Below are 13659 nucleotides of genomic sequence, written 5' to 3' on the forward strand. Positions count from 1 at the left end.
GAAGACTCTCCTATGATCTCCAATACAGCAGAAAAGGTAGTGATGGATGAGAGAGAGACTGTCCATGCTGAAGAGATGGATGATTCTCCTGTGAGCTCCGATAAAGCAGAAAAAGAAGAGGTGGATGAGGACAGTGAAGACTCTTCCGTGAGCTCCGATAGAACAGAAAAGGAAGATGACAAGGAAGGTGGTAACCGTAGCCCCGATAGAACGGACACTGAAGACTCTTCTGTGAGATCCGATACAGCAGAAAAGGAAGATGACAAGGAAAAGGCTCAGGAAGATGGTAAGAAGAGTGTTGACAAGAATACTGCTGATACAACATCAAGGACACCAGCAAGGAAGTGTGGCTGGAATAAGAGTGCTGACAAGAATACTGTTGATAAGAATACAACAATAAAGACACCAAAAGAGAGGCATGACAAGAGGAGGAGAAAACATTCTGTCAAAGCGGTGTCTGACATTACTTTTGGGGTAGAGGAATTATTGCCTACAGACTGTGAGGCGATCTGTAAACTGCTCAAGGAGAAATACTAAGTTTATTCATTTATTCACTGAACTTTTGACTCTACTAGGCTCCGTTAGATGTTTGTATTGACAGCCTAGGCATTGCATTCGGTGAGACAGGGGTTTGCCTGTTTAGTTTTATCAGTAAACTCATATATTGTTTTTAATTGGTGAAGCAATGGTGATGAAGTGTTAAATGTGGGTGGGACTATCATGATGGGGGCTCAGCTGCTGAAGTGTATAGAGGATCCTAAGAGTGCCCTGAATCTTCTCGGTGCTTTTGTGGAATGCCTCAAGCGGGATGATAACAAGAACGACAACAATAAAAAAATAATTATTATCCAACCACAACATCAGGCAAGTTTTGTGCAAGAAACATAGCCTTGGTTGTCAGTAAAAAGCTGGTCTGATAGCAAATTATTTTTGAGTGCAGTTGGATGAAGAATTTGTGCAAGTGATTAATAAAGAGATTGGGAAAGCCCAAGGAGGGAAACTAGAGCAGGGATTCTTAAGTAGTCCAGTATTCTACTCATAATGCACTCGGTGATAATACATCAACATTCTAATACATGTTAGTTTTTGCAGCTATTTTGTGCTATCACTTAAGAAGATCCTAACACTCAAGAACAAGAAGGCGTTTCAATACCATTATGATGCTTGATTATTATTTTGATTGAACTCTATTCTCGTAAAGTGCTTGAGGTAGCGAGATGTGAATAATTTATGTGAATACTACGTTTGCAAGTTCATTCGCCAGACGACCAATGAGCAGGGAAAAAATTTAGAACAACTTTGAGTATGTAAACAATATTCACAATTTTATTTTATTACCATGGATTGTGTTGAGTTTCATTCATGTATATTGACCTCCTTCTTTAAATTAGATTGAACGAATGCGGGACGATCTCCCACCAAAGGATCGCGTACGAGCAATTCAAGAGGAACTGGTGGGACTCTTACTTTAAGAGGTCATATCTAAAACCGGAGAATACAACCGGGAATTGGTAGGGAATTTTGGAAATTAGATATTAGGGATAGTAAGAGATATTATATTGTATATATGCATGCACATGTACTATATGTAGTAGCGTCCATTATATAAACGAAAACTTGTTGTTCGACCAAGCACGGAGAAAGACGTCACTTCTCTATATTCATGAAGATGTTGTCTAGTGGTTGCTTCATTGCTATATGTAGTAGCATCGAATTGTATGGAAAACATAAAATAAAAATGAAATCCCTAAATGAAAAAGAATTGAATGGTAAACACAAAAAGAAAAGGGAAACATGAAATGAAACCCCTAAACCCTCCAAAACCCTAAACCCCATCGCTGGGCAACACCTGATGCATGGTGTCCTTTAGTCAGGGTTAAAGGTCTTCCTGCCTGAGCGCCCCATAGCAGCCACGTGGAGCCCCTTAAGTCCCGGTTTGTAACACAACCGGGACTAAAATGGGAGCCTTTAGTCTCGATTCCCAACCGGGACTAAAGGCCCTTATGAACCGGGACTAATGTCCCATTTTCTATTAGTGTTTTCTTTTTTTGCATCGAATCATGTTTCGTTTGTTATTTCTGTTTTAAGTAGTGCTATACATATTGGACCGAACCAAACTGTTTAGTCACGAATAAAAGGAAACAGCGGCCTTGATTTAATCATGGGACGGTGCCGTGATTATGGGATCCAATTCCATTTCTCTCGTTCTTTCAGCGTGACCTGGGTCTTCTTCTACCTCTTCCACCTGTCTCTGTGTCAATTGAGTGACTTACACATGATTTCGTTGAACAAGCGACGGGGCTGGTCATGGCCGGCAGGTGCGACGTCGAGGAACAATCTGCAGCTTCGGACCGGACAGGATAAATTTCGGGCTTAAATTTAGTAACTGGACGAGCCAATTTCTTCATCGGGCCAGGACCGATCTGTCCTGTCCAGAACGGGTCACGAGCAGGCCGAAAAGCCCGCTCGCTCTGTCCAGCCTTAGAGCTAGGTGTCTCGACAGTGATAAAATCAGAAACAGGAACCAAAATATGTAAAATAGAGGGCCTTAGGGGCTTAGGTTAGATATATGATGTGTCTAACTCCTTACCATTTTAGTTCTGGGGAGTTAATAAATTATTCGGATGGGGTAGAGTTGCTCTTAGTGTACATTCTATCGAATTAGAAAGCCTTAGTGACAAGTATTCCATGAGATGAAAAATGGCAGTCTGAGTACAAGTGTGAATCCTTTCAAGGGACGAGATTCTCCTGTTATTTCATGTTGTTGTGGTAAATGACAACGTGTTGATAATCCGACAGCTATGCATTTTTCTACGTGGTAGACGCGCTGCCTCCTTTTCAGGTTCCGTCATTTCCTATCCAAGCAACTTTGCCTCCCTTGCAGCTATATTTTGCTTTTGCCGGTATTATGTGCTCGACTTGAACCGAGTCAACAAATGAGAGGGAAGACGAATTGCTTTGCAGTAAAAGAAATCTAAAGATTTTCCGCTGCACATAAAAAATTTATTTTCATGTACTACGAATTGATTGTGCATTGCAACGGGACGTAAATACTTTAGTAAATTTATAGGATTGCGTCAAAGATAGACTTCGACCATAGACCGAACCAAAAAAAGCCTATCCCTCGGTGGTGCTTGTGCGGGTGCAGTAGGATGACTAGCAAAAAACGCGAGCCATCAGCTCCATAACCGCCATATCTGGGATAGAGAAAGCCGATCCCTTGTAGTGGGATTCACATACAGTTGCTCGTAACATCTACTATTCGAGCATAGCAGGTGGAACTCGGATCCGTCAACAGTGTCACAACGGCAAATAGCAGGCGGAGGAGAAGCCACCGATGTCATGTGCAGACCCCTTCTAGGCCTTGCGGATCGTGCTATTACAGCAATTTGGTTGGTTCTCTTGTAGCCCTAGCAATTTGGTTGGCTTCTAGCCCTTGCGGGTCGTGCTCTTACAGCAATTTAGGAAATGCTACTACAGTACAGTAAAGGGCACAAAGAAAAATCACGCAGTGAAGGAAAATACCTCCATATCGAAGCTGCTACTTATCTTGTTGGTTAACAGGATGTGGATAGATAGAATTTTCACTAGCCACGGCCACACGCATGCATTCATCCAGGGGGTTCACTACAGAACAAAATAAATGCTGACGTTAGTTGTTGAGGGATAATGAAAAGATGAATCGTCAAACCTGGATGAACAATCCGCCCCCGCGGGCTGATTATCTCCCTTGGGAGCCGCTACCAAGTGGATGAATCAGATGGCCTGTCCCTGTGCGATGCCGATGAGGATCATGCGTCCTCCCTTGCAGCCGCCACCAGGGCTATGGACGCCTCATACGAACGCCGCCGATCAGGATCTGACCACAGGATCACCTTCAGGCAAGATGAATAGGTCTTCAGGGGCATGACGGGAGCGGCTGCGCCATGGCCGGGACTGGTGGCGACGGCGGCGGCGAGCGAGCGGGAAGGTGGCGGCGGCTGCATGCGAGCGGGAGGGCGGCGGGGGCAGTCTATCGGCCGCCGTGAGGTGAGGAAAGGATAGGAAAGGGATCGCGATCTCGATGTAAGGAGAGGTCGAGAGGAGGGGAAGCGTGCGATCGCGATCACGGGCCTTTTCATCGTGCGGTCTGCGAGAGGTCGAACGACAGCGTTTTTCTGGTGCGGGAGAGAGAGCGACGAAGGACCATAATCGCAAGTCATTTATTTATGTGGTTCATAATCGCAAGTCATTTTTTCTTCTAAAAATGGAGTCACAAGTGCGCTCCATCAACAAATGTCAAGCGGTGGATATTCAACCTAAGTCATAGCCTGCATTACAGTAGTTTTCAACATGACTGACCAAAAAAACCAGATAGCAATTTCTCACATGCTTCCGCGGAAACAGAGAAAATTAGATCCTCAATCAGTAAAATGCAATTCGAAATCAAGTCGAAAGACACCTCATGGGATGCTCATCATCCAAAGCCCGACATATATGTGCACACTATTTTCAATGCCGGGACATCGAAACACGTGGACTCCATTGTTATAGAAAATCACACCTGCGTTATTTTTAACAAATGTGCCGCCCCAGCCAAACTCCCCACCTGACAATGGCTCCCGCCCGGATTACCGGGCCTTTGTCACATCCCTAAATTCTTGTACTGCCTGGTCTTTGCTTTTTGCCTGCATCATGTTTAACTTTCATGGAAATTTGAAATGGGGATGTTTCAAACCGAAGCACCAAATGAATTCAACTAGGTTCAAATAAAAATATTTTCAATGAACCCAAAATGCCTTTAGAAAAGTTCATGATTTTTGATAAAGGTGAAAATGTCTGCCAAAAATGGTGCACATATTTCTAGGCTACTCTGGATTTTTGAATTAAATCACATGTTATTTGCATTTGGACATTTAATTTTTATATATTATCTTAAATGTCCAAATATTCATGAACTGAAATATTGCTGTTGGAAACATTCCAAATAGTAGCCACAGTCAGTTGCATGATTTTTGAAAGTGCCTAGCTATTTTTAATAAAGCCAAAACAAAATAACAAAATAGAAAAACAGAAAAGAAAAGGGAAGAGAGGGGTAATCCCACCTGACTTACCCGCAACCCAGCTGGGCGGCCCGGCTGGCGGCCTAGCCCACCACAGCCTCCTTCCCTGTCATCTTCCTCCTCTGCCAGGAGGACGAGCGTGTGCCTGAAGCGCGCACGCACGCGCCCCGGCCACCTCCTCCCTCCCAGCCTGCCTTCTCGTCTATGAAAGTTAAACATTCCAATCACCTCCTCCCTCCGACATATATGTGCACACTATTTCATTTTTCATTGACGCCATCATTACAATCGAGGACCTACAATCCATGGAAATCCCTATTCCAATCACTGGGAAAGAAGAGCAAGTAAGTAATGAATGAATGGATGGATTTAGATGGTATATAAACATCTCCCTATGAAGGGAAGGTGCTATAGTATCTAACTAAGAAAAAAAGTAGGTTGTGAAATAATAGGAAATATGCCATGCAGAAAAGAGAGCTATTACCAGGCTTATCTTTTTCGTTATCCTTATTTAACTGAATCTACTGTGTGTTCCATTAAAAGGAAATAGAGCTATTCATTGTAGGATTGATCCAGACAACTCAACCTAAGTCACCTATTGCGCCTAACCTAAGTATAGTACCAGTGGTCGGCGAGGAGAAGTTCATTCCTGTAGAGAATAGAGGGGATCCTATTTCCTTTCCCCTTTCCCAATATGGCAACCTTATCTTCCAGCATGAAAGTTGGTATCAGAATGAAACAATCCAATCCATACTTGTGGAGTGCTCAGTTCAATTCCTGATTTATCTGAAGCCTAAACCAGAAGAGGAAACCTATTACCCTGGGTCCCCCCTTTCGGCTATCTCATATGCTGTTCCTCGACTCTCAGGAAGGTAAGGTTATCAATCAATAGTAGGCTGCTGCTCTGTGCAGTTAAAGATGGGATCCAACCTGTTATGTTTGCGTGTTTCCTATAATCTGTGCTCAATTCCATATTTCTGTATCCTTCGGTTCCCGGGACTGATCTGATCTCCTTTATACTTACCTCAAACAATGAGCGAAGTCGAGATGTTGATGAGAAAGAGGCCAAGGCCAGAGAGTGCTCTTTGAAGGCTACTATGCATCCTTACGAATACAAGAGTTGTTTTTTTTGTTTTGGGCATAGCAGGACTTGAACCTGCGACCATTAGGTTAAAAGCCCAATGCTCTACCAACTGAGCTATACACCCAATTTTACAAGAAGGCTTGGTGCGGAAAACAAAAGAGGGTGGCCTGGCCCCTTTTCTTCTTATCATATCACAAGGACGTGGCTCTGTATGGTATAGTACTGTGGAGGAAGTTTGGGAGTCCTTTCCACTCATTGAGGATTCTATCTAAAAAAAAGGTCAACGGGGGAGACTACTTTGAAGTGCGGGCTGAACAAACTACTTCTCCTGCTACCAAAACAGAGAAATAAGGAAATAAGATAGATACGTCTAATAACATACCCAATGCATGTAGTTGAAGAATTGTTGGATAAGTTATCTTGTGTTGTTTGTTTTACTAAGCTAGATCTGAGAGCTGGTTACCATTAGATAAGATTACATGAAACAGACGAATACAAAAAGGCATTCAAGACCCACGTCACTATGAATTTTACGCTATTTGGCCTCACAAATGCACCACCCACCCTCCAGAGTGCTATGAACACAATTTTGGCTAAGCTGACTAGGGTTTGTGTACTTGTTTTTGTGGAGGACATCTTAATCTACTGCAAATCCTTGCAAGATCATGTCAACCATTTGCAGCAAGTATTTGACCTTTTGAAGCAGAATCAACTATATGTGAAGTTGAATAAATGTTCATTTGCTCAACCATAGATAGAATACCTGGGTCATGTCATTAGTGGGCGAGAGTTGGCTACAAACTAAAAGAAGATCCTCACAGTGAAAAGAGTGGCCTACTTCCAAGTCAAGCACATTATAGTTTGGGCTTAGCAGGACAGGCATTTCATTCACAGGAGCTTAGCTCATTTGACTGCTCAAAAACATAAAACACCAATGCAGCACAAAGCTTTCCCTCAAGCTCATGGGATTACAATATACCATCCAATAAAAGGCTCAGAGAATAGGGCAGCTGATGCACCACTATCTAGATTACATGAGCCAGATGAACTCAATGCCATTACTTCCTATCAACCACAATGGCTCACTGATGTTGTTGCAGGGTACAACAAAGACACTTTCACCCAGAATTTACTATATGACTTGGCAGTCCTGAGCACTAACAAGAATAGCAAATATTCATTGCATAATGGGGTCATTCGATATAGAAGAAGAGTATGGGTTGGTGCAAACTTCTAAATGAAAAGAACATCTTGCAAGCACTTCATGCCAGTGGTATTGGTGCCCACTCTGGCGTTACTGCTACTTATCACTGCATCAAGGCAATATTTGCTTGGACAAGAATCTTTCAACCAGTGGAATCTTTTGTCAACCAATGTAAAATCTGTCAGCAAGCTAAGATAGAACATTAAAAACTCCCTGGCCTCTTCGACACTACTAGGAAAAAGGCTACTAGCAGCGCGGGTAAAATGGCTACTAGTAGCGCGGGTACTCGTGCTACTAGTATCGCGCTACAACTAAAAGTTAGTAGTAGCGTGGGTCGGACCCGCGCTACTACTAATTTTGTTAGTAGCAGCGAGATTTCAATCCGCGCTACTGCTATCATGAACTGCGCTACTACTAATGAAGTAGTAGTAGCGTGTCTATAGTCCCAACGCTAATACTAGTAGCCCGCCATTTTATCCCCACGCCACTACTAACTTCTTAAGAATTAAAAAGATGTAATCAACCAAATTCATTCTATCACACAGTTGTCGTGTCTTCTCCAGTTCCTCGTTGTAGCAGCAACTCATGTATAATTTCATTCTATCGCACAGTTACATAAGCAACTATGTTCCTCCTTGTAGCAGCAACTCATGTATAATTCCATTCTATCGCACAGTTACATAAGCAACTACCTACGTAAGTTGTTATGGCCCGATCCAAAAATTGGACCACTCGTCAATGTGCGGCGCCTGCCCGGCCTGATCTCACGGCCTGCAGCTACGACGAAACACATTGGATAGCCCTCAACTCCAACTGGACCGGTCGATGTCATCCTTGTGCCTCGCCACCAGCGGACGGAGGAAGCCATCGTACACGTGCCCCGCTCCCTGCACTCTGAAACCCAAACATCATTAAGATTCAGATTAAGAATTGGCCACATATCGAATCAAGTATATCTGAATGTTGATCATCTCTCGGGCTCGGGGTGTCTGGTCGACTGCTTACCCGTGTGCTGGGGTGACAGAGGTAGAGAACGAGCAGCAGCTTCGCTTCTCTATACATCGGCAACCACAACACCGTCCAGTCCACGAACCTCTCGATGATCGTCATCGTCGCTACCGGAACCCTGCACCATTACAAACAAAGGTTCAGAAACTTCTGATTCTTCATAAGAATGGCACACACAAAATGCGGTACATGTAGATGCCAATGTGCAACATTTTTTCCAGAGATTCTTATTTAAGCCGTAATGCACATTTGAAGCTATAAGCTATTTCCTAGTAGTGAAAAGTGCAGAGAATAGTTATATAAGAACGCATATACTGGTCCAGCTCAATAGCAAATAGCTATATGGTGCTAAACTGCCAGGGTAGGGTCAGGGTAATGCACAATCTAATATCGTACCTACACAGTTGTAGAAACAAACATAATAAACCTCTGATGTATCATAGCCGATTGGGATAAGGAAACCTAGACCAGTTCAACTTCTAGTGCCTAGCGCAAGTTATTATTGTTCCAGATAAATTAAACATACAAGACAAGTTGACAAGAATTGTGCCAGGTGTTAGAAGGGAGAGAGAGGAATTGTTGCGGAATATGATGGATGTATTATCGAGCCTCGAGGGCGAGTATATATTGAGTACAAGACTTGGAGGGCAAGATGCCTCTCCTAGAGATAAGGTAGGAATCCTAAACTACCAAATACATGTAACCCAAATATATCTCTAACATCCCCCCGCAGTCGTAGCGGTAGCGTTGCGAACAACATGAGCGTCGCGGACGGTCAGACTGGAGAGAATAGCAGCCGACGGACTGACATCCCCCCGCAGTCCTAGCGGGAGCGTCGTGGACGGTGTCGCATCGCGGATGCATTGACTGTAGAGGAAGCCGACGAGTTGCTCAAGCGGATGATAGCCCTTTGTGCCGATGTCGATGTAGCCGAGAGCGTAGGATGGTGTAGCCGTGGTCGAGGTAGCCGTGCGAAGAATGCCGTGGTCGATGTCGAGTCGAGGTGGCCGGTGTCGAGGAGGTCGCCGTGGAGCCGCTGGCGCAAGGGGGCGCCGAGATAGCATGGGCGCAAGGGTGTCGAAGTAGTGGTGCGCCGGGAAGAAGATGTTGTTGACGACGCATCGCGACGGGTTTGCCAAGCCCGGGGACACATCGTGGACGAAGGCACGGACCGGTGCCAGCACCGGGCATGCGTAGACGGACGAAGATGAAGTTGACGAAGCGCCGACCAGGCTTGCCAGGCCCGGGGACACGTCGTGGATGAAGGCACGCATCGGTGTTGCCAGCACCGGGCATGCGTAGACGAGGGACCTGCATGAGCTGTACGCCATGTCGGAGAAGTCAGAGGGGCCAGCAGAGAAGAACTCGACGACAATTGCAGCGTCTATTAGCGCAGGGCCGATGTCACCAACGGTGGTCGGAGTAGACGAAGTGGTCGGGGTAGATGACGGCGACGTTGGCGACGGGCTGGTGCTTGGACGAAGACGAAGGGGGTGGACGGGCAGCGGCGGCGGCTACGAAGGTAGCGGCGGCGGCGGCCAAAGAAGAGCGACCGCGGCGGCCTGACGGCGACGACGGCGGCTAGGTTAGGAGTGCGGCGGCGATGCTCGAAGTAGGCGAAGAACCCTGACAACGTGAAGAAGACCGGCGCGGACGGTAGCGTTCCCGCGCCAAGGGAGACGGCGCGGCGGATACCACGGGAGGACGACGCGCGGTGACGGCGACGTGGACCGCGGGCCGCGGCGGTACGGCCCGAAGGGGCGATGCAGCGGCGGCAGGCGGGCCGGGATGACGGAGGGAAGACCTCGGGGCGGCGGCGGGAACCGCGAGGCGGCGGCGGGGACTACGTTCCGCAGTGCTACAGCTCAAAGAGGTGGTGTAGCGGCGGCTCGCAGGTCGGTGCAACCGCGGGGACGGCCTCGAGACGGCGGCGTGGACCGCGTGGCACGCTCGCTATGGCCCGACGGGGCGACGCAGCGGCGACGCGAGGGTCGGTGCAGCCACCGGGACGGCCTGGAGCGGACGGCCTCGGGGCAGCGGTAGACCGTGGGCCGCAGCACTACAGCCCGAAGGGGCGACGCAGCGGTGACGCGGGTCGGTGCAGTCGGGAGAAGAACCACGGGGTGGCGGCGCTGCGGCCCGATGGGGCGACGCAGCGGCAGCCCGTTGCTCGATCGGCGGAGGGGCGCGCTGAACTCGGAGACGATCTTCACGGGACCTGCGGAGGCGCGCGTAACTGACGGGCCAGGTCGGTTGCGCGGCGTAGATGAGGCGGATCGCGGCGGCGAGCGGGTGATCAAGCCGATCGCGCGCGAGGTCGGGGACGCCACTCGATGGAGGCGTGGTGGCGGCGGAGTCCGAGATGAAGCCGGCGGCGGCGGGCGGCAGGGCGGCTATGATTGGCCGCTGCATGGCGCAAGGCCGCCCGGTCGGGGTGATGCAGGAGTCCCGGTCGGAGCAGGGCGGTGACGGCCGGCGTAGATCGACGGACGGGCCAGCGCGCGGACGACGGCCTTGAGGGCTGCCTGTCACGCGAGGCCGCCGGGTCGGTGAAGTAGATGGCCGGTTGCGCCGATGTCGGAGTAGAGGCGCGAGGTGTCGACGGCGGCGGTGGCGACGCAAACCGATCAAGAAAAGATCGGAAAACCAAAAAGTAGACGCCGATCAAAACGACCGGCGAGAGAGAAAAACCCGAATCAAAGGATCGAGAAAAAGACTCTCTAGGGCAGCCGGCCAACACGGGCGGCGGACGAACCCTAGGTACGGGCGGCGCGGCCCCCGGCGGCAGTCATGGAGGCCGACCGCCCCGGGGGCGGCGCGCAGGTGCGGAAGCGGCGGCGGCTAGGGTTTAGGATCGACTTGCGATAGATACCATGTTAAAAGGGAGAGAGAGGAATTATATCAGAGCCTTGAGGGCAAGTATATATTGAGTACAAGACTTGGAGGGCAAGATGCCTCTCCTAGAGATAAGGTAGGAATCCTAAACTACCAAATACATGTAACCCAAATATATCTCTAACACTAGGTACGTACTCTTAAGGTCATTCATCTCAAAGGACACCATCTTAGACGGCACTCGTGAAGAAGAGCACACGAAGTCCTGCAACTGCAAACATTTAAATATTAGACAAAAAATTGTGCAAGAGAAACAGGACCGTCAACAAGACTTAACAGAGGTCCCGAAGAGCATCGAACCCTAAGTCAACAGGATCGGCAATCGCCATAAGTTTCAAATCTAGAGACGGCATGGCATCTCGGTGGCTCGGTGCAGATCATGACGTGTCCATGAGCTCCACGCCGTTGTTCCTGTCACCACCACCAAGCCATGCAAGCCGTGAAGCTCTGCTTCATCCTCGGCGCCGTCTTCTTCACCCTCCGTCACCCGAGATCGGCATCGCCATTGCGTCGTCGTCCGTGCCTCCCCGAGCTCGCCGTTCGCTCCCCTGCACTCCACGTGAGCCACTGGCCCTTCTCCCCCTCTCTGTTCTCGCTCTCTTGCGCCGTAGCCACCGCATCTTGCTCGCCCGCACGCGTCGCCGCCTCTGCATGCCGGCGTGGTGGCCACAGCAACGCGGGCTCGAAACCGAGCGCTTCACTGCGTTCTCGACGCCCACAGGAGCCCGCAACATCTCTTCGTGCCCCCTGCCATGCACCCTAGCTCCAACCCGAGCACGCCCGTAGCTCCGGCCGCCGCCACAAGCTCGACTCCAGCGAGCGAGCTGTAGGAGATATGCCCTAGAGGCAATAATAAATACTATTACTTATCTCCATGTTCATAATTATGTTTATCTTCCATGCTATAACTGCTATGGTTCTCGAGTCTGCAATAACATGAGGCTCGAAGGAAGACTCATATGCATGTGTGGAATAATAAACGGTAAGAAGCATTCCTAGTCTGGCCTCTAAGACTAGCTCAAGTGTTGCATGATGATTCTGTTTCCTGGTCATGGGCATGTCTATGCCAGCAACTTTGAGGGAAAAATGTTAAGAGAACATTTGTGTTGAATTGACCCGGATTAATGTTATACTATGAGATTCATTCGTCACAAGTTTATGGTTGATAACACAGAGATGGTTAATGGTTGCATAATTCCTTAGACCATAAGAGTATCGAGTTTCTTCATACTTGCTTCATGAACTTTGGGGTGTGTTAAACGTCATCCGTAAATGGGTGGCTATTACGGTGGCTTACGGGTTCATGGAAAAGTCTGTCAAGTAAATTGATAGCTCAAGATTGGGATTTGCTGCTCCGACGACGGAGAGATATTCTCGGGCCCTCTCGGTGTTACAGTATCCATCATCGTCTGGCCACACTCAGTGTGATTTGATCACAGGGATGCCGGAACACGGAAACGAGAAAAGAGAACAATACCGGTAACGAGGTAACTAGCATAGTGGACAAGTTGTTGATCCACGGGAATGCCAACATGTCTCACCTCGGGTATTTGTAACATATCGCGAAGCAACAGGAATAGCACACGCCAACTGGAGGTTCACTCGAATATTCATTCGTGTGGGTATAGGGTCAATATGGGTGTCCACGGCTCCGATGTTGATCATTGATCGGAAGGGGTTCCAGGTCATGTCTATACTTCACCGAACCTATAGGGACACACGCTTAAGGGTCATCTATCTGTTGAATACTAGACAAGGAGTCTGAGAGAAAATCACCGGAAAAGTTTTGGACACCGGAAAAGTTTCGGACAGCGGAAAAGGTTCCGCAGAGAGAGGTCATCGGATGAGTTTCGGTGAAACTGAAAAGTTGTTTCAGGGGATACCATTAAGTCAAATTGGTTTCGGCACATGCCTGATAATTCTTGGACGGTGCCAGAATCATTCTGGAAGCTTTCTGGAATTTTCCGGGATAATAACCGGATATGCTTCGGAGCTGCCGGAACCACTTCAGATGCTTTTCGCAGACGAAAATCACTAAACCGGAATTGTTTCGGAACATGTTGAAAATCATTTTGGTGGGTACTGGAAATGTTCTAAGCCCACATAAATATTTTCAGTTCGAACGGACGCTGAAAAATGCCGTCGTGAATAGTGAAAGTGCTTTTTGGGATATTTATGAAAAGCCACCTTTTGGGGCTTTTCCCAAAAGGCTTCTAGAAGGACTTGGGGATTAAGGAACCCCCTTTGGGGGCCCCCCATGAAGGTGGGACGTTGGAGGGTGCAGCTCCTCCATGGGGCTCCACTTTACATCCCTTTATGCCCTTTATGCCCTTTATGTGTGACATAAAGTGTGGGCATTTTGGGGTTTTTCATGTGCCCCTACCCCTTTGGTTTTTCCTATAAATAGAGGTGGAGAGGCACTCTCC

At 48.0% G+C, this 13659-nt stretch overlaps 1 non-coding gene across 1 annotated transcript; it reads right to left on the reverse strand.

The window, feature by feature from the left end:
- Positions 1 to 6177: 6177 nt before the first annotated feature.
- On the reverse strand, positions 6178 to 6250 carry TRNAK-UUU. Its single transcript has one exon. It is a non-coding gene; the product is annotated as a tRNA-Lys (tRNA).
- Between the last annotated feature and the right edge of the window lie 7409 nt (positions 6251 to 13659).

This window comes from Triticum dicoccoides, chromosome 3B (assembly GCF_002162155.2).
Source record: "Triticum dicoccoides isolate Atlit2015 ecotype Zavitan chromosome 3B, WEW_v2.0, whole genome shotgun sequence".
NCBI lineage: Eukaryota > Viridiplantae > Streptophyta > Magnoliopsida > Poales > Poaceae > Triticum > Triticum dicoccoides.